Source organism: Lissotriton vulgaris, chromosome 4_1 (genome assembly GCF_964263255.1).
Source record: "Lissotriton vulgaris chromosome 4_1, aLisVul1.2, whole genome shotgun sequence".
NCBI classification, from domain to species: domain Eukaryota; kingdom Metazoa; phylum Chordata; class Amphibia; order Caudata; family Salamandridae; genus Lissotriton; species Lissotriton vulgaris.
The window spans coordinates 1663265253-1663283296 of record NC_141691.1 but is presented as its reverse complement, the minus strand read 5'-3'; the positions used below and the strand labels follow the sequence as shown (position 1 = coordinate 1663283296).

The 18044-nt window shown below is 47.2% G+C and overlaps 2 pseudogenes; one reads left to right on the top strand and one right to left on the bottom strand.

Moving 5' to 3' along the window:
• The first annotated feature begins 2999 nt into the window (after positions 1–2999).
• On the top strand, positions 3000–12265 carry LOC147724383 (tRNA-queuosine alpha-mannosyltransferase-like; annotated as a pseudogene).
• Positions 12266–13597: 1332 nt separating this feature from the next.
• On the bottom strand, positions 13598–16828 carry LOC147724382 (uncharacterized; annotated as a pseudogene).
• Between the last annotated feature and the right edge of the window lie 1216 nt (positions 16829–18044).

Genomic DNA, 18044 nt, shown 5'->3' with positions numbered 1-18044 from the left:
TCGTATGCTTTCATGGCTGACTGACTAATCCAATGCTTCAGCCCTCCTGATTTTTAGGTCGAAGCCTGCTTAGGCTGCGCTGGCGAGATCTTATGATCTTGAGGAGCTTTCACTAGCGGGCTTTAAGCCCCGCCCCTCTTTCCCATTGGCCGGCATCACCGGTGGCCAGCAATTGGGGAAGAGCATCTTTTGATGTACACTTTTCTCACCTTCTCCTGTCCCCTTTGGACGGACTGCCCTGACTTCCTGCTGGCCTAAAAGGTTTGTTATCTTTATGGGGCTAAACTGATGGCTCCATAAAGAAGATAATAAACCTTTTACGCCAGAAGGAAAGCAGGCTGAGGCCGTCCAAGTGGGATGGCAGAAAATGAGAAACGTCTACGTGAGCGCTTGTTTATCCAGATTACCTGTTTTGGAGGTCTCATTTAGATCTCATATGGTGCCTGGTAGGCAGAAAAGGGCCATTGTTCTCCCTCTCCAGAAGAAGCAGAACATCAGCCCAGACACACTGGAAAACCTGCGACCTATCTCGCTTCAGCCATACAATGCCAAAATAGCTGAGAAGTTGGTCAATCAACAGTTGATGACCTATGTTGAGGAATCCAGCCTCTTGCACCCGTCTCAATCGGGCTTCCGGGCATTCCATTCTAGGGAGTCTGCATTACTCCTGGCCACAGAATCCATCAGACAGGGGGCAGACGCTGGGCACACTATGGCCCTGGTTATGCTTGACCTCAGTGCTGCCTTCGACACTGTGGCACACTACACCTTGCTGCAGTGTCTGAATAAAGGCAGTGTCTCTGGCCCGGCTCTGAAATGGCTGAAAATATTTCTGGTAGAGCGGAGCTTCCAGGTCAGACAAGGGACGCACTATTCCAAGGATGTCAAGCTAGAACAGGGTGTGCCCCAGGGCTCTGCCCTGAGCCCTACCTTGTTCAATCTGTATGTCACCCCATTGGCTGAGGTAGCGCAGGGTTTCGGAATAGAGATTGTCTCTTATGCCGACGACACACAGCTGATGATCTCCCTATCTCGGGCATTGGAAGTTGCTGCCTCTAACTTCAGGGCATGCATGCAGGAGCTTGCCTCCTGGATGGCAAAGAACTGCCTGAAGTTGAATGGCAGCAAAACGGAGGTGCACGTGGTGGGGGGAAATGCATCAGGCTGGACGTCGGCATGGTGGCCTCCTAGTCTGGGCCCCACTCCGGTTCCATGTACCCTGGCTAAAAATATCGGGGTCTGGCTGGACCCCACTCTCTCCTATGAAATACACACCGGACGTGTAGTGGGGAAATGCTTCGGAGTCCTCAAAAATGTACGGAAAACAATGGATCTCTTTCCTATAGAAGCGAGGAAGACGTTGGTGCACGCCCTCATTACATCTCGCCTACACTATGGCAATATCCTCTATCTGGGTGCTACTGTGAAATGCCTGGGGAGACTGCAGGTAGAGCAGAACGCCGCTGCGGGACTGGTACTGGCGCTGCCTAGGAGGGCTGCTTCCAAAAGAGCCCTTGAAGCTTTGCACTGGATGCCAGTTAGGAAGCGAGTGATGTTTAAAGCACTGTGCACATGCCGTCGCATTACCCAGGACTTAGGCCCCTCCTATCTGAAGGACCTTGTCACCAGCTATGTTCCCGGTAGGTCCCTGAGATCCAGTGGGACTGGCCTATTGATGGTGCCTAAAGTGAAGAAGGCCAGAATGGGAGGCAGATCCTTTCGGGTCTTGGCAGCTCAGAACTGGAATAAACTCCCTATAAATCTCTGGATGGAGACCTCCGAAGTTAGGTTTAGGAAGGCACTTAAAACCAACTTGTTCTCTGTTTAAGTTAATGCTGAGGCCATGGAGCCGGGTCGCTGCCACTCTATCTCACCCTAGCGCGGGGACACGCCGAGATGGCGTAACCATCCGCTTTATAAATGTCTTTATTATTATTATTTTATTACAAGTGTTTGAGAGTATAGGCCAATCCAGTTTACCTGTCACACGTATTTTCTGGTCCGTGTTAGCTTGCATCCCCTGTTTAATATATTTCTGCATTCTTATTGGTCTCAGTTACCCATCAATGGCACTTCCTGGTTGCTACAGATTACCTATTACAGGTGTTTCCTGGTCTGTTTAGGTGCCGTTCGCCCACCAAATGTTTCCCTGCCCATTCTCGCACTTACCTACATCGAAACACAAACTTTTGCCTCACTTCCAGTCTGAGTCCCGCCCTCCGGGGACCTCTTGGGTGTAGTAGTAACTTCATAGTTGTACCGAAACTCAAGTTCTGACTTCTGAGGCTGGTACCTATACAGTGTGCACATGCGTACTATTTTACCATGTGAAAACTATAAATCCCAAGGAGTCAAGTGCAGTTCAATATGTCCTATAGACGTGCTGAAATCAGTCACTGCTTGGGAGCGAAGCAATCGTTCGGCTGTCTTGTGAATTTGCCCACTGTTCCGTGGGTAACAAGGTGGGCAGCTTCTTATTTAGAACGTTTAATTCTTTTCGAATAGTAGATAGTTGAATGCTGGATGTACGACTTATTAGCTGATTTTTTTAAATACATATTTTTCTTCTGCTAGTGTCATATTTATGTCGATATGTCATGATATTCCTAAAGCAAAGTTTGCGATTTTCCAAAATTCAAATCCTAAATGGAGACGTTAAAAGAGTTTCTAGTATCTTATGCATTTGACATAGTGACCAACCAAAACCCCAAGCACTCAAAACCGCATTTCTACGGACGGTACTAGAGTCCTTGATTGTGAATGTGCATTCCGCTTCCATGTTAGCCAGTAAAATACCCCGTACAAAAATGGTACCGCTACTCTAGTATCTGTTTTTTGTTAAAGTATCCCGTTTCAAGATGGCTTGCTTTCGCGTGTACATGTGCAAATGGTTACCTTAGCCATCCATCTTCATTTTATATAACATTAAACATCTGAGAGACGTCGCTGCTGCAGCCACTACAATTCAAAACCGCCTATTTGAAGACCCGTCCACCAAAATGGGAGTGCTCATCATCGAGGCGTTCTATGGAGGTTCTCACAAGCTACTGGTGAATCTCCTCTTGTAAGAATTTGAAAACTCTGTTATTTGCAGCCTGCCAGCCAAGAAGTGGCACAGGAGGGCACGCACCTCTGCCTTGACTTTCATGCAGACCGTACCAGCAAGGGACCTGTATAGCATCCTGTTTGCCAGGTCAGTGCTTAACCTAGCTGAACTGGTCGCCTTATGACCTGACCTCGGAAAGCTCAAGAAGGTCCTCTACTTCCACAAGAACCAGCTGGTGTACCCTGAGTGCAAGAGCCAGGAAAGGGACTTCCAGTATGGCTACAACCAAGTTCTTTCCTGCCTGGTGGCCGACATGGTGGTATTTAACCCGCTTTATAACATGGAGTCATTTCTGACAGGTATCTGTGGCTTTTTGAGGCTTATGCCTGATCACAGGCCTGATGACCTGGAAGAACTGATCAACCCAAGGTGCCTGGTCTCCACTTCCCTGTAAGGTTCCCCGATGTTAGTAAGTTCCTTGTTAGAAATGGGAGCTCTGGTTGGCTAAGGCTTGCGCCAAAGTCAGGCAGAAACCACCATTCCTAAGTCAGGGCAAGGGAGTTACACACCAAGATAACCCCTGGTCACCCCCTTGGTAACGTGACACGAGCAGTAAGGCTAAACTCGGAGGCTATGTAGGTTAAGTGTTTGCGCGTGCAACAACACCCAAGGTCCACCACAAAGGAAACTCCACACAAGGTTATATCAAAAATAGCCTTTGTATTGTAGTGAAACACATTAGATAGTACACACACTTTACAATGTGCCAACAGGCACGGGCAGAATTTACAGGGGATATGTAAAAGACAGGGCCACATGGACCACTGTCAGGAATAGTCACTTTTAGAACTAGCACTTAGAACATAGAATATAAATCACTGTAGCACAAAATAGAAAATAGAGCACACAACCAGTAATCACTGGTAACAGGTAAGTACCACCTACGCAAGCCTAACCACCTTAGGAGAAGCCATGCGGGGAACCAGGACCTCACTAACAACACCTGTACTAGGAGAAAACAACCACCTACGTATCACCATACATTTAGGGGTATAGGCGTAGGAATATTACACATGATGCATCACAACATTCAGAGGTGTAGCAAAGAACAATTGCGTAGAAATCACCTTAGGCCACAACCAGTGACTGTCCCAAATGTCAGGGGCCTAAACGTAGCAGCTGCCCACTAAGTGCTGGGCAGCGGTGGATACACTGGGGCCAACGCTGGAGCCTCGTGGCCCTAAACAAATAGAATGTCCCCTTGAGCCTTTCTGGGCTCGAGCAAATGTGGCACCCAAGAGCCTCTCAAGGCTCGTAAAGAATGTGCCCTGTTTGAGCCTCGCAGGCTCTGAAGAAATATGCCCCAAAGTGATGGAGCCTCGTGGGCCCTAACTAACAAAATGCTCCCCTGAGCCTCCACAGACTCTCACAAATGGCCTCGCTGGGGTGGAGGAGCGACCCCGGGGCGCCCGCATTCACTGGCTGTCTGGGGAGGCGGTGGCTCCTCGCGGCGTCGGCTCCTCTCTGTCAGGCTTCTCCTTCAGCCTCCTGTTGGCACTCCGGGGCTCTCCCTCGGTCCCGGGATCCCCGTGAAGGCAGGCACCGCCCTCCCTCTTCACCAGACAGCTTCAGGCGGCGGCGTGTGCGGGACTTCCTCCAGCAGACTGGAAGTCCCACCCCTGCCAGGCAACAGGCTGCCTGACTTCCTTTTTTGGCGCGAGGCCGAGGGCCGCAGCGGTGATTCTGGGTGGATGAGGGGTAGGCTTGCTCTTCAAAGAAAGGATCCTTACTATCGGGCACAAGAGGGGTAGGCTCCCTCGAGGCACACAGTGCAGGGTGGCACCTACTTTGTAACGGTACCAAGGTCGGCAAATAAGCGGGGTGGGCACCCGTGCCACAAATGGGCAAAAGGGGGACCCACACGCCGGGGAATCCCTCGAGGGCAGCAAGTGCAGCTCGGAGCTGCAGGCCAACCCCACAGTGCTCCCCTGAAGGAAGCAAGGCGCTCACCAGGCGCTTTAAGTGAAATGTCCAGGGGAAAGTCCTTTCCAGGAGGATTGGGGGGGCAAGGCTGGGCCCAGAGCCAGCTCACAGGGTCCTCATCGGCAGGGAGGCAATCCCCAGTGGCGGTCCTCCTGGTGCCCAGCAGCAGCCCCCCTCAGGAAAAGGATCCAGGAAGAGAACAGATTGTAAGGGGACACAGCCCCTTTTTATACACAGTATTATTTTGTCTGACTTCAGGGAGAGGGGATAAACCAGTCGCACCTGGTTTGTGAGCACTCTTGATGTGCTCAGCCCTTCACTCTATTCACTGGCAGGGCTAGGGACATTAGACGCACCACAGGGGGCGGAGCCAGCATTGTGTGGGGAAAGCCAAGCCCTATTCAGGACCCAGGTGCACCCCTCCCTCACATCAGCATGCTAATCTCTCCATTCACCACTGGGGCAGACCCATCCAGACTCCTGGAGCCAGGCTCACCAGCCAGCTCCAGCCAATCACGTGCCAGCACACTCACGGCACATGCACACCCATGTCTAGAACTGGCACTTCCACACTAGACACATTCACGCCGTACACATCATTGCGCAGCATTCAATCACACGAGTCCGCACATACCAAACTCGAGCCTGCACACCTCAAGCATCAGGAACTACCAGGGACACTGGCATTCCCCATGCATTCCTATGGGAGGGTAAGCCAACCTACCTCCACGCACTCAGAGTGCGCACGCACTTTCCACTGGGACACAGTGAAAGTGCGCAGAAACCTAAAATCACTACCACCAATTCACATTCAAAAAGCAAAAAGTTTAGGGGTGAACCTGCCAGAAGGGCCAAGTCCAACATTCCTCTTGCCATATTGCAAGCATATCCATTTGGAGAGCAGGGCTACAGTCAAAGGGGAACCTTTCCTGGCTCAGAGCTTGACTACTCCACAGCAGAACACCATTGCTGGGAATTTGATGGAAAACAATGCCCAAGATCGAGAAGGTGTACCTTTTCTCGCACAACTGGAAAGACCACAAAACCCAGTGGCAACAGCCGATGAACTAGAGTTGTCCAATGTACCACAGAATGCAAAATCGGACCATAAATATGGTGAGCACTTTGTAACTCTCCATGGTAATAGCAGTGACACTGACGAAGAGCAAAGACCACTACACATTATCTGGCCTCACCGTTGGGAGCCCGACAAAGACCCAGAAACTTTTTTCCAAGTTCTGTTTAAGATTAAATGCCTCTCCCTGCGATTCAATGTGTCGGTCCTTGGAGAAACCTATACAGATGTGCCAGATGTATTTCTGAAGGCCAGGGAGGCGTTGGGCAATTCTGTGTTGCATTGGGGCTACCTTACTAGCAAAGGAGCCTATTTTCAAGCCCTGTGTATGGCTGATGTTGCTGTCTCAACAGCCAAGCATGAGTTTTTTTTTCTTATTTTTTTTTCTTATCCTCATTAGCCTTTTCGCACCCATTTCCAAAAAGAACGATACCGCCCATGGGCTTTTTATCTCATATACCAGCTTTAACAACAAAGGCTTATACAGTGCTGCTACAGGTAATGAGCCTCTCGTGCAAACCAACTAAAATTTATGGGTCAAAACCCTAGCGCACCGCTACCTTGTCGAGTTATCTCCTAGGCAAAAGGAGAGAAAACAGCCGGTGAGATAGGCCAAGACCTTAATCATTGGATTTTTGTTATTAAGATAGCTTACTCCCAGCCACATCTTCCCTCCCTTACCCAAAATGTTGTAGAAAAGGTAGCCAGAATTTACACTTTTTCTTTATCTGATCCAAGGAATCTAGTTTAGCAAAATATCTCATGGCTCTTACCCAGTCCAAAAAAGTAGGAGATGTAGGTGACACCCATAATTTACAAATCTCCCTTCGGGCCAACAAAACACCATAGAAAACCAATTTAACTTTATCATTGATATTCTTACTTTGCAGGTCATATCTTCCAGTTATAATTAATTCGGGGCTTACCTCAATCCTCATGTCTACAACATGTGACATGCAATTACTTACGGCCTCCCAAAACTCCCTGATGTTCGGGCAGTCCTCAAACATATGCAGGTCATCTTCGTTAGTGCTTTTGCATTTAGGGCAATCCACCAGACCACCAGCCCTGAATTTTGAGAGTCTACGAGGAGACCAGTAGGCCCTGTGAATTGTAAACAGGAGATTCGGTCTTAAATTTGCAGATTTGACTATTTTATATAACATAGCCATAGTTACTTGCCATTGAATGTCCTACGCGATGTCTGGCAAGCTGTCGCCCCATAGGACCTCAGGAAGTAAAAACGGGCCATCCTCCATCTCCAGTATCGACCAGTATTAGAGGGCAACTTTTTTTTTGTAGGACTTAGTTGAATAAAGTTTATCTTCCAGCTCATTCTGAAGTCCAACAACAGTGTCCGTTTTACTTGCCCAACTATGGATTTGTAAATACTTGAATTTTGTCAGCCCCCGACCCCAGGTAACTTCACCTTGCCCCCAGTCAATCAGATTTCCATCTGGAATTAAGTCGCCCCAACGCTCTAGACCCGCCGTTCTCAAAAGCGCTGCTAATGCATCTTGAGTCCAAAGAGGTGACCCTGGAGCATCCCATATTGGAGCCATATAACCATAATAGGGAATTTTTAATACTCTCTTAATTTTATACCAAAGCTCTGCCGCTTCCCGTAAAGTCTTGAGCCTTACTTTCTTGAAAAACCTTGGATCAGAAAATTTGCACAAGAAACCATGCTCATTGTAGTTACAGATCTTAAGCATAGCAGCAAACATACTTCTAATAGATGTAACTGTCGGTGTAGCCACTATAACATTACCTTGAAAGGCTGTGTTAAAGTCCCATTGATCAGTACCTTAGAGATGGGTGACTGATATAAAGATAGCAGTGTACTGGTAAAACATGTTCCTAGATCAAGAAGACCTAAAAGAGCCTTCAGAAAGGACCAATTGACTCGGTCAAAAGCTTGGCGGCATCAAGTGCTATTACCACCAAGGGGAGTTTATATACTGAAGCCATATCTATTGCACCTATTAAAGAAAAAGTGAGTTCATTTGAAAATCTGCCTTTAATGAATCCCTTTTGGTCATCATGCACTAATTTTGGGATAACCAGACTCAACCTATCCGCCATAATCTTTGCAAAGAGTTTATAATCGCAATTTAATAGCGAAATTGGCCTATATGAGTCCAGATATTTAGGTGATTTCCCTGGTTTTGGAATTAGAACAATATTCCCCTCATTCCATGAATCTGGGCAATGCTGCCTCCCCCTGAAAAAGGCTGTTAAATAGTTGGTGAATTATCGGAGCAATAAGACCCGTCAGGGTTTTATAAACCTCAACCGGGAGGCCATCCGGCCCAGGAGCCTTGCCTCTCTTCCCCGACTTTATGGCCCTTTCGACCTCATTTAAAGATATTTCAACATTTAAAACCTGTTTAAGCTCGGCTGGAAGTGGATCTACAAGCTGTAACTAACGCCTAATAGCTGAAAACTCAGGATCTAAATCTTCCTTATAAACTTTTGAAAAGTACTCGAAGAAGGCCTCTGCGATTCCTTTACTATCTATAGTTATAGTATCTGACTCTGCAACTTTCACTTCTTTATTGAAATTACGAACCTGATCCTTCTTCGCTTTCCATGCTAAAAGTTTACTGCAGCCCTCCCCATAGCTAAAATGGGCTAGTTGGCTAGCTTCCCATTTTTCCTTGAGTCTGAGAATAAGAGCTGTCACCAGATCTGATTTCAACTCTGCTAGGTCATATATAGCCTGCTCCTCTATTGTGGATTCCCCAGAGTTGGCTTCACTTAAGCGGATTTTTTCTTCCAACTCTAACACTGTACTATAATAGGCTCTGCGCATTCTTTGCTCCCAAAGCTCCCAGCCTGCCTCTCAGGAAAGTTTTACAAGTTTCCCACACCGTCTCGATCTTAGCTGTACCCAAGTTCTTCTCCAAGAAGACCTCTAACTCCTCAGATACAACTTTTAAGCAGTGCTGATCTAGAAGGAGTGTGCGATCTAACCTCCAGGCTAAATCCGAACCACTCAACTCTAACCTCATACTCAGTGTGATAGCAGAGTGATCTGAAATATGAACCCCTAAGTGACCAACCGTCGTAACATAATCCATTAATCTGGAGTCCAGCAAAAAATAATCAATTCGAGATTTGTGTTTATATTTTTTATTATAATATGTCCATAATCGTATTAAAGTCTTCTGCCATGATAATTTTCCCCGCAAAGCCTAATAATTCACTGGCTAGAGTATCTAGAGGCCCCACATCATTCTGACTAGGACCATAGTACCCAATAATAATTAATGATTCCCCTGCCACTTTCACCATCAAAATCAACCACCTCCCTCTCTCATCTGCCACCATGGATTCTACACAAAACTGTACTCCTTGCCTAACCAAAACTGCCACCCCTTTTGTGACTATGGTTTGGGTTGTATAAAACGAATGAGCAACCCACCTTTGAGTCAAAAAAATGTCCTTACACTCAGTGGCAGTTAGATGCGTCTCTTGTAAAATAATAATATGAGCCAATGAATTCTCTAAATATTTTAAAATTATCCGTCTCCTGGATTTTATGCGTAAGCCGTTAACATTCCACGAAAGATTTTCAATTCCGTTATACTAGCCCCACTCATCAAACTCAAAACAAAATACTGCAAACACCTTAGTGACAAATAAGCTTCTGAGGAATTTTTGGGGGGTTTTCTCCCCTGTCCTTCCCCTCCCCTAACCCCAACCCTCAACTACCTACCTACTACCCTCAAGCTCTCACCTCCCTCCCCTCCCTCCCATGGAAAACCCAACCGACCTACACATGGCCTCGGCCCTTCAAGTGCCTACCGTGGTGGTGCAAAATCACTAGCGTAAAATAGTGAACAAATATAATGTGTACAGGCTAGGTCTAAGAACAAAGGTTTGAAACTACTTTTTTTTTTCATTTCTGAAAACTTCCACAGTGCTTGGTTATATGCTTGCCTTTTGAGCCATCTCTCTACATTGTTCAATAAATGTGTCCACTTCTTCGACCACTCGAAATGAATACATCTTATTCTGCCACATAACTTAAACAAATGCAGGAAACTTAAGCTGAACCGTGACTCCCAACTTCCTGAGAGGTTCTATCCGCTTACCTAGCTCCCACTGTCTATTAGCTGTAACTGGTGACAAGTCCGATCTCACTTCAACTTTCGCTCCTTCAACTATAATGTTTTTCTTTTTCAAAGTAGCCGACAGAATTTTCTCTTTTAAATTATATGTCAGAAAATTCACTAATATTTTCCTAGGCTTGGTTCGATTCGGATTCAGCCTGAAGGGATCACGATGAACCCTCTGTATGTCCGCAAAAATCAACTCTTCATCCTCCTCCAGATCTAACTCAGACTTCAGAAGGTGCACCACATATTTTTTTAACATCAGTTCCTTCTTTTCCTTCCGGTAACTTCAACATTTTTAAATTATTACGTCTTTGCATGTTTTCCAGTCTTTCCACTGTGTCCTCCTGCATTTTATCTCTGAGCTTAATTTCATCAATCTCCTTACAGTTGTCCACCACAGTCTCCCGAAGCTGTTTTGTCTCAGCCTCTAACACTTCAGTACGAGAACTCAACTCATTAAATTTGGCATCCAACAAATAACAAGAAGCACAGATACTCTCTAGATTAATTTTTGAAATCTCAAAACCCTTATGCATATCCCTATCTAGTTTTTGTAATAGAGCTATTACCGGCAGATCTGGATTATCCAACTCAAACTTGTTGTCCTCTAAAAGATTCTTTTCAGGAGTGTGGATATTAGTGTTCCCTACATTGCTCCCTGCACTATTCTCTGCCTCTTCTACTGTTTCACCTGACACATTCAGCTGGGCCATACTTAATGTTGCCGAATCTGTTAAGTCCACCGTCCCCTTATCACCCTTCTCTTGTCCTTGCCCATCCATATCTAATGCGAGAACCTGATAGCGGTTAGGACTCAAATGGCAAGACCAGTCCTGCAGGCTCTTCACCCCAGCAAGCTGCCCTATCCCCTCCTCAGATTTTTTGCTCTGACTCCGACTCGGCTGCGCAGAATTGGGTTTTAATAACAAAGTCCTTGGAATTGCTTTGAAATATGAATTGAGGGATGGAGTTGTCTTAAATTTTCGCTCCAAGATATTTTGCTTCCCTAGTTTACTGCACTGCTTAGAGCTATTTCTTTTCTTTTGTGCCTTTTTTAAGTTAGTGTCTTGAAAAAATGTTCCTCTGACCTTAGGGGGGTTACAATATTTTACTGGCGCCTTATCTCCACCTCGCCCCCCTGCACTTCTCAGAGCGTAACCTGAGGCACCTGCAGTAGCAGTTACATCCAAATTACTTGACTCCACTGAGATCCCTGTATCAGGGGCAAGGGCAACAGTACCTTCGTTTTCTGCGTGTTCTTTTGGGCTTCTGCCAGACACGGCTGTGTTCACCCCCCTTCCGCGCCCTTCACCGCCTCTGAAGCCAATTTTTGCAGTGGCCCGCCAACCTCGTTCCAACTCACGTGCTGCTCTCTCCCAGCAGCCCAACTCAGCTCGCCCTGCCACAGCTGCTACCGCTGATGCAGCTAACCCCGCCTCCCTCTCGGTCTCAAGCTTGCTTCCGCTGCCGCTCCGAGATCCTTCTGCCTCCATGCAGCACGGAGAAACCGCAAGATGAAACACCAAAAAAGGCCGCCAACACAAATATCACGGCTCTGAATCTTGCTCACATCCTCAAAACTTGGCTGCATTGAAAAGAAACCACCATCACGCCGCCTGTACCGGTAACTCACACCACCACTACACCCTGCACTCGCGGCCCGCTGCTAGCCGGCTGCCATGTTTTCCCAGCAGCTAGCATTGCCACGCAAAAAAAAAAGCATGAGTTTTTTGCCGTGGCAATGCTGGAGGCCACACATTGTGGTTGCTACCCACTGTGTCCCAAGACTCTGGTGTATTCCGAAATCTTTCCAGCTCAATATCTGTATTCGACACCTGAACAGCTGTTTAAGAGGCTTCAGAATTTCTGTGACGGGCCAGTCATTGTGAGAAGCATCAATACAAGGGTGACATTTTTAAGTATTCATGGACATATCCCTATGCAGCAAATACAAGGCCCTGCTTAAATCAGAATCAGTTGTTAGTTTATAACAGAGGGAGCAAAGGCTCCTGGTTGTACTGCAGTTCTAGATTATAGAAAACATTATATCATAATTAGACACTACGTTATTACAATGCTATTAGTTACAAATAACTCTCAGTAGTCTTAACAGATGACTCCTATGATATGAAAACAATGCATATTTTTTATGTTTGAGTTAACTTACCTCCTCTACCCAAACCACTCTAAGACCTCAATTATGAGTCCTGTTGATGAGGAGATCAATGACAAAATGTGTCAATAAAGTGGACATTAATGACTTATCATTGCTGGTGTAGAACTGTCTTAAACTAAATTACAACAAAGCACATTATACATTTCCTTCCATCATTCAAATCCCAAAAGAATACAGATTTGTAAAGATCGGTCACATATAAGGCACTTCCAGATGCATCACTAAATATGCTAATTTCCTATTTTATGTTTCTTGTCCTTAAATATTTTCAAGATATAAGTGTATCTGACTTACAGATATCTTTAAAGTAACATTGAATTAATGATTTATTTTTTAGCTTTGACTTGGAAGTGCTAATGAAGAGGGCATGCCCAAATCAAAATGTCTGTATTAGGATGTGATGCTTGTACCTTAATTCTTGAGTGAAACATATGATAAACGCCATAAGTGTTAACATTTGTTTCTACCCACTTCATACCAAAGGTAGCTTTTTTCACTTTATCTACAGTTTCAGTCATTTATATGTGGGGCAGAATTAAAAATTTGCAAACATTCGTGACAAGAATTTTCAATTCTATTAAGGACACAGAGGCGAGGATTATGCTTTCTCAATTTCTTTACTACCAACAGCAGCCAATAGGAACATAGTAAAGAAAAATCAAACTACAACTCCCATGAGCCCTTAGGCAACCATAGAGATTACATGTTATATAAACCACCACAGAGGACAACACTTCCTCTTTCTTTGTCCAGGAAATCATAAACAGTCAAAAGTCATTGAAGAAAGTACCGCCGACCATCCTGAAGGAAAAGTCCGAAGGCAACTGCAAAAGAGGCCAACAGGAAACAGGCAACCATCCAAAAGCGAAGAAGCCGCATCAGGAAACACAGCAGATCCAACATCCAAAGGAGCGGAAAACAATGCAGGAGAGACCACGACGCAGGATCACTTCTGGTCCGAACCTGAAAGAAAAACAGAGCCGTAATACACAACCCCAAACCTTGTAAAGGTAGCATCACATAGGGTGGGGAAAAAATCAATGCAAGAAACATTGCAGATCATAGCAAAGCAAAGATGCAACATAGACAATGCAGTAGAATACAAATGGGTGGGATAATCCTCGCCTCCGTGTCCTTAATAGAATTGAAAATTCTTGTCACGAATGTTTGCAAATTTTTAATTCTATGGCAGGACAGGAGGCTCAGATTATGCTTGTTCAAAGCTTGTCCACCACAACAGAGGCAATATCCACAATGGGTTTGAAATAATATGTCTTAAACACAGTATCAGAAGACCAATCAGCCGTCTTCACAATGTCTTGCAAACTTACACCAACATGAAAAGCCTTAGAGGCCATGGCACCCCTCGCGGAATGAGCTCCAAAAATGGAGACATCAATTCCTGCCTCCGACATAAGCCAGCGTACCCAACGAGCAAGAGTAGCTGGCGCCACAGGCTTAAAAGGCTTTTGTAAAGCAATCAACAACTGTCCAGACAAATCCTGACGAAAAGGAGCAGTACTCACCTCATAATCTTTTATGCAGTGGACCACACACAACTGTGGGTGCTGAGGAAAAGCTGGATAAGTGACAGTAGACAGATTAGTCTTTGTACGTCTGGAAACCATAAAAGTAACGCCTTCTGGGAAAGAAAGAACGGCCCGCTAGATCCAACGCGCGTACATCCGAGATACGCTTACAAGATACCAAGCATAAAAGCATTGTCAATTTTGCAGACAATTGCTTACGAGACAGAGAAGCGTTGGGAGGCCAAGCCTCCAGAAAACGTAACACAACGGAGACATCCCAAAGAGCTACATACTTCAGACATGGCGGCTTAGCCATCCGAACTCCACGAAGCAATGTAGCGATTAGATGATGTTCTCCAATAGGCTTCCCGTCGACAAAATTATGGCCCGCAGAGAGAGCGGAGCGAAAAGAATTGACAGTCCTGTAAGCAGAACCAGAAGAAGCGATGGAAGCAAGAAAATTAACAACTAAAGAGACATCAGCTGAAGCGGGATCCAGGTCTCGTTCAGAACACCAATCACACCATCGACGCCAAGCTGACGCATAACGCTTGCGCGTGTTGGGGGCCCAAGCTTCATTGATAAATCTCTCAGCGTCTCCAGATAATCTAGGGACTTTCCAGCGTTCCCCGAAAGACGCCACGCCACCAGACGGAGCTGGCCCGACAGAATTAGAGGATGTGGATGGAGCAGAGGATCCAACAGTAGGTTCCACTTCGAAGAAAGCAGGAACGGAGTCGAGCAACTCATTTCCAGAAGGTCCGGAAACCACGCTTGAGCCCTCCAAAGAGGAGTTATCAGAATGATCTCCGATTGAAACTGCTTCGTTCTGGCCAAGACTCGCGGGATCATTGCGAACGGGGGAAAAGCATAGCAAAGCTGAGGAGGCCAAGTCTGGAGAAAGGCATCCGTGGCAAGAGCCTCCGGATCCGGACGCCAGCTGTAAAACTTGGGCAGTTGAGCATTGAGGCGAGAGGCGAAGAGATCGATCCAAAGGTCGACCCCAAAGGCGAGACAGAGTCCGAAAGACACGGGGGTGAAGACGCCAGTCGCTGAAGTCCAGCAGATGGCGAGAGTTCCAGTCGGCCACTTGATTCTGGCGACCTGGGAGATACTCTGCAATAAGACTGATCTTCCTCTGAAGGCAGAAATGCCAGAAATCCTTCGCAATCTCTGCTAACAGTCTCGACCGTGTTCCCCCCAGTTTGTTCACATACCTCACCGCCGAGATGTTGTCCATGCGGAGCAAAATGCAACATCTGGTGGCCTGAGGAGCAAGGCTGCGGATAGCAAAAGATCCCGCCAGAAGTTCCAGGCAATTGATGTGAAGGGCTAATTCGTCCCGAGACCAACGGCCGCCCGTCGTCATGTCTCCGCAACGGGCTTCCCAGCCCCATAGACTCGCATCCGACTCCAACACCAAATCCGGAGTCGAGCCGAACAGGGCTTTCCCGTTCCAGGCTTCCATGTGATGGAGCCACAACAACATCTCCGACTTCGCGTCCTGTGACAGAGGAACAAGGTCAAAATAACGAAGACCCTTCTGCAAGTGCCGGATCTTGAGTCGTTGCAGGGCCCCATAATGTAAGGGACCCGGAAAGATCGCCTGAATGGAAGAGGCCAATAGTCCGACAATCCGAGCGATCGACCGCAAAGAAACGTTCGGTGCAGACAACAGTAACTTCAATTCCCTCTTGATAGACCTGACCTTCTGGGCAGGCAAGAGAAGCTGGCAAGAGATCGAGTCCACAAGGAAACCCGAAACTCTATCGACTGAGTGGGTTGTAAATGAGATTTCTGAGGATTCACTAGAAATCTGAGAGACTGAAGCAGATCGATTGTCCACGACAAATGGGAACGTAGTTGCAGCGGGCACTGAGCCATCAAAAGAATGTCGTCCAGATACACGATTAGCCGCACCCCCGCGCTCGCAGCGATTCCATAACTGGTCTCAGGAGCTTCGTGAAGCACCATGGAGCGGACGATAGGCCGAACGGGAGAACCGTGTACTCGAACCACTCTCCTGACCATTGGAACTGAAGAAAGCGGCGATGAGGCGGAAAGATGGGAATGGACAAGTAAGCGTCCTTCAAATCTAGGTGAACCATCCAGTCACCCTTGCGAAGAAGATCCCTGAGAAGATGGATGCCCTCCATCTTGAAGTGGCGATAGACCACCCCGTTGTTGAACTCCTTGAGATTGAGCACAAGGCGAGATCCTCCCCCTTTCTTCTCCACCAGAAACACATTGCTGACGAACCCCTGTGGATGTAGGGTCGTGCGCACAATGGCCCCTTTGAGAAGAGGAGAATCGATTTCCTTGGAGATCACCTCTCGATCTCGTTGGGAAAAAACAAGGGGAGAAGGGACGGGACCCTGAAGGGGTGGGTGATAGAATTCGATGTGGTACCCTTGAACTGTCTGCAAGATCCATGCATCGTTTGAGATCGTGCGCCAATTCTCTAGAAAAAATTGCACCCTGCCCCCCAGAACAACACTGTCGTAAGGAATCAAGCTCACCTGTTGAGGAGAAATCTTGGCGACCTCCCTGGTTTCCACCGTAGCCTCCTTTGTTGCCTTGACCACGACCTTTACGGGAGGGGTAGAAGGTCGTCTTGGAACTGGAATAGGAGGAATGTTGCTGTTGACGCTGTCCACCCCCTCCCTGGAGGGACTGCTGGCCACGTTGCTGACCAGAACCTCGGCCGAACGAACGCCCCCCAGAACGTCCGGCCCTGGCTAAAACCGGGCGGAACGCCCTGCGCAAGGAAGACTGCGCCTTGTCGAAGGTCGCAACGAACTTTGTTAATTCTTTTAAGAATGGTTGGCCAAACAGGAGACCCTGAGCCAAGGGGCCCGACTCAGATGTTGCCAGTTCAGACAACCGGGGATCCATTTTCAATAAGATGGAACGTCTATGTTCGGTGGACAGGGCACAGTTCGCGTTTCCCAGGAAACAGATAGCCCGTTGGGCCCATCCAATAAGCTCATCCGGGTCGATGCCAGACGCCGACCCTTGTGCCTGATAACCCAAATCCAGGATCTTCGTTAGGGGGGCAAGAAGATCAAGTAGCTTATCCTGACACAGGCCCCAAGAGCGATCAATCCCTTTCTTCGGGTCTTTGGTGAATTTTTTGAGGTATGTCAAAATTTTCGGATCAACCTCTGGGGTGTCAGCTAATTTATCCTCCAACTCCGGGCGAGGGCACTCGGAACGTAACCGAGAGCGCACCTCCTGATTAAAGGAATCACGGATGTGAGCGTGTATGTAATCAGCAACCTCTGGTGCAGGGGACCAAGTTTTGGAGTTGGGATGGATGATATCCGTTGGCTCAAAGGTCAGGACCGGAGGATGGGAAGAGGCGTCAACAAAATGTTCTTTGCGTGACTTTTTAGCAGGGGGAAGACCAGAGAGACCTGAAGACGGAGAGGAGGAGGTGTCCTTCGTGTCCGGGGGAGGAGGATGGGACCTTTTAGACACAGTAGGGGCAGATAAGGACTTGGCTAATTTCATAAAGTCAGACTTATGAGGATTCTTAGGCGACTTAGAGGAGTGTTTGGTCGAAGAGGACGGAATCCAGCCCTGCTGCTGAGCGTAATCTGTCAAATGGCGCTTCAGAGGTCCTATTGCGTGTACTAGCGCAGTATTGACTGAATGTCGGACCCCCTGGTCAAGGGCATCGACCAAGTCGTATTCAAAGGACTCCTCGGGTTCCTCATCGTAATAATAATCCTCAGCGTCCTCACATTCAGCCATGGTGGAAGAAAAAAGAAAATACACACCACTGAGGAAATATATATATAAATATATATATGTACACCAATAAGCCCACAAAAATAATAATAAAGAAGGGTCAAGGCGTAAACCAAGCGACCCAGTCAGGGGGAGTGACAGCCCCAAGCAAGCCTAACAGGCAGAGCAACCAACTCGCCAAAGACAGGTAAATTCAAAAGTGGAGGGACAGGCTTGCAAATATAGTCACCCTAGGCAACGCCTCTATAGATTATACAGCCCTAAACCCTATTCTGAGGGAAAAAGGCATCCTGAGGGGCTCTCCGGCAGGCAGTGGGCTGAGGCACAACAAGCAACGCCGCCTCCGAGCGTGTCTGGG